Source organism: Arachis ipaensis, chromosome B04 (genome assembly GCF_000816755.2).
Source record: "Arachis ipaensis cultivar K30076 chromosome B04, Araip1.1, whole genome shotgun sequence".
Classification (NCBI taxonomy): Eukaryota; Viridiplantae; Streptophyta; class Magnoliopsida; order Fabales; family Fabaceae; genus Arachis; species Arachis ipaensis.
In genome coordinates this window covers 2,519,057-2,523,106 of record NC_029788.2, presented here as the reverse complement: position 1 = coordinate 2,523,106, position 4,050 = coordinate 2,519,057, and the positions used below count along the sequence as shown (strand labels likewise).

The following is a 4,050-nucleotide window of genomic DNA, read 5'->3' as shown; positions in this document are numbered from 1 at the left end:
ATGTTATCTATTTAAAAAAAAAATTTAACATTGTACTTATAAAATATGAATTTCAATTAACAAAATTACTTAAATATTAAAAAGTTATCTAAAATTTTTAAATTATTCCTCCTAATTAACTAAAACCTAACCTAATCAATCCAAAAATTTAATCTCGTCTCACCCTCAATAATCTTATCCCCAATCTTTCGCCAAAACCATTCCACCCAAGAAAGAGAAAATAGATCTAGGAACAACCAAGAAACATTTGAAGAGCAAGCTAATAGGGACGGCGGTGAATGCAACCTTTGCATCCGCAGAAGTCAGAACACACGTTCAACACCCGCAAAAGGCAAATGATTCGATGATTTCATAACGTTTGAATTATTAAATGGTCTATAATAAAATATGTTTTTAAAATTTTTCAATAACGGCTAAATAGTTTATTTCTAATTTTAATTACAAATTAATCTCATATATTTTATTTAATTATAAAAATTAATTTTTATTTTATAAATTATTATTTTATCATTCATCTATTATGTTTATTAATAATAAAAAAAAAACAATAACGAATTAGATTTTTCATTGATCGTAATAATTTTTTGGCCATCCCAATGATTAAAAGTTTATCTTTAATCCATTACATCCGTCGAGGATTTTGAAATCGTATTTCTTAAAAAATCAATCGATTGAATTAACAAAACAATCAATTGAATTTTAGGTTTCCCATAACTCAATCGATTGGACTTCAGGTTACCACAAAACAATCGATTGAAAGTTGCAAGGCCGTATGATTTTCGCAAAAATCAATCGATTGGTCATATTACCCAATCGATTGAACGACGACTAGAATATGGGTTTTTTATAATTCAATCGATTGTTTATATTACCCAATCGATTGAAAGCCGCTATTAAAATGATATATGAAGGTTTAATCGATTGGTATGACAATACAATCGATTGAATTTTGTACGTGACTAATGGTATATTCCAATTCAATCGATTGAAATGTGACGTAAAATAAGTTTTTTTCCGCATTCAATCGATTAGTAGGATAATCCAATCGATTGAATTTTGAATCGCGCCGTTCTCAATTTTCATATCGTTTTTATAAATTTTGAATCGCGCCGTGACTAGTGGTTTATAAATCGATTGAGTTATGAAAAATTTGAAATCAATCGATTATTTTGTTAATCCAATCGATTGATTTTCTAAGAAACACGGTTTCAAAATCCTCGACGGATGTAATGGATGAAAGATAAATTTTTAATCGATTGGAATTGCCAAAAAGTTATTACGATCAATGGAAGATCTAATTAGTTATTGTTTTTGTTTTTTATTAATAATAAACATAATAGATAAATGATAAAATAATAATTTATAAAATAAAAAATAATTTTTATAATTAAATAAAATATATGGGATTAATTTAAAATTAAAATTATAAATAAACTATTTAACAGTTATTAAAAAACTTAAAAAATATATTTTATTATGAAACTATTTAATGATCCAAACATTTTGGAACCATCGAATCCGGTGCCATATAAAAGCCAGCAGCTCTTCAACGATGTAGACATGTTACATGTTTAAATGTTTTGTTACATGTTAAATGTTTTATTACATGTTTAAATTATTATTTTGTTACATGTTTAAATGGTGTGGAATGTTCTAACTAGAAAATTATTGACGTTGTTTGTTTAGATAAAGGTATAGAAATACAAAATTATATTTGATAAATAAGATATTGAATAGAAATATTATGTCTATAGACTCACAAGAAAAATACAAAGACAGTAATAATAATACAACTTATGTTTTTTTTATTATTTTTATTAATTTTTTTTAATTATATTTTTTTTATTTTTTTTCTCATTTTTTTTATAAAAATAAATTGAATTTTCATAATTTGTTCTAATTATTACTAAACAGAATACAATAACACAATTTTTTGGTCGATATCTTTTGTATCTTGTTCTCAATAGCTTATCTTGTCCTATTCTAAAAAACAAACGCAATTATCAGTTGTGGCGTTTGGCCATGAATGCTTTCCGCTCAAACTTTAAATAGTAGAGACTATAAAGCACCACACGTTTGGACACACTTAAATAATCTATGTGTGTTATGAGAAAAGAATAAATCGATCCCTGACTTTTTGATTCGCGGATATTTAAGTCCCGATGATTTAAAAATACATTTAAGTCCCTGACCTTTTCAAAATCTGGACATATCAATTTCTGAGTCTAATTTGTTTAATTTTAAAAACTCTTTCACGTGTGCATCCGTATTAACCAAGTCAGTACAACGGGAGTCACGTTTAATTTTTTCGTTGAGTCTGACAGACCCAAGTGAACATGAGGGATCAATATGTCTAGGTTTTGAAAATGTCAGAGATTTAAATATATTTTCAAATCCTGAAGGACTTAAATGTCTACGGATCAAAAGGTCAGTGACCTATTTATCCTTTTCTCTATTTCTTTTATTGTATCATACATAGCAACTTTTAGCATGCTATCTTAGAATTGTGATTAGGGGAATATAAGATTGAATACCGCTAGGAAGACAATGAGAAATCTTAACAATGTGTACCATGGACTGGTTATTTAGCCCAATAGAGATAAATAATAAAAATCACTTCACATATTACCTAAATTCAAAAACTTTCATCCAGTTATTTCACATCAAATTTCAAATTTTTAAAAAATTCAGTTAGTTATTTCAAAAAAATAACCATCTAAAATCTAAATTTACTAAAACATTTCACTCCAATACTTTCTTCTTTTTCAACCGGCAGTCACCCAATCTTCATCAATAATCATCACACTTCACCGCTGCTTGGCTTGCCACACGTCACTCACCCTTAGTAAAAATAACCATCCACTTAAGGATAAAAATAATCATCCACATACCTAATGAATTGAACATCTAATATATTTCAATTATATATAACTAAACTCAATCCAATCAAAATAATCATCTGCATAAAAATTAAAATAACTATCCGCATACCTACTAAAATGAACATCTTAAATTAACCATTAAAATAGAAGAAGAAGAAGATGATGAATAAACAAAATAAACAACTATGATCATCCAACAATTTAATTTTTATTAAAAAAAATGTATAATTTGACACATGAGTCTTATGATTTGATGTAACCATAAAATTAGAGAAAAAAAAAAAGAAAAACAAAAAGCTTGAACAGATGAAAAGACATAAGTGAGAATCAAAAGTAAGCAATTGAGTGTTTGATTTGATATTACTTTCTAGTACGCGTGCGTTACATCTACCATACTCACGCGGTTAATTCAAACAGCGGCGTCGTTGAACTTTTGACGGCGTTGGCTGGAGTCTGCAGCAGCGTTGGCGGCACGATCGGCCAGGAGGAGTTTCAACGCGTAGGTGAGACTACGGCAGCAAGAGGGACACCAGAAATTGAAAGCATATGATGAGAGTAGGAGCAATCGTCCGTATTGTGAATGCGTTTAATTGTTATGGACGACGGTAGAACTATGGGCGACAGCAGCTTAGCAGCGCGGCACCGGTAAAATAGGAAGAAATTGGATGAGAAGAAAGTTATATTAAATCGAAAAGAGAGAGACTGTTTTTAGGTAACTGTTGTAAATTCTTATTCTTATTATTTAATATTAATTTTAATTTTATTTCTATTATACACGTTATATGTTAAATTCATTGGCTCTCATATTTTCCATACTTTCTCTATAAGAATTTATATATGTGACGGCTATTTGAACAGATGCAGTAGGCAGTTGGACAGCACGTGCTTCGTTAGTAGGGCTGGAAGTGAGTCGAGCTGAGCCGAGCTAGACCAAGCTCAAGCTCGACTCACGAAAATTGAGCTTGGCTCACGACTCGACTCATTAACAATCGAGCTTATTTCTTAAGCTCAAGCTCGGCTCACCAAAAGCTCACGAGCTGGCTCAAATAAGAGAAACATAGATACATAATCTATAATTTTATATCAATAAATTATAAATTTTTTATTTATGTCCTATATTAAAATTATATGTAAAAAATAAATATAAATATTAAATAATTAAGATTGT

The 4,050-nt window shown here is 28.9% G+C and overlaps 1 long non-coding RNA gene across 1 annotated transcript in view; it reads left to right on the top strand.

Annotated features, from left to right (window-relative positions):
* LOC110270840 overlaps positions 1-2,436 on the top strand; it is a 25,182-nt gene extending 22,746 nt beyond the window's left edge. Inside the window, exon 4 of the long non-coding RNA XR_002360481.1 lies at positions 2,112-2,436. This is a non-coding gene — a long non-coding RNA (uncharacterized LOC110270840). The remainder of the gene's footprint in view (positions 1-2,111) is intronic.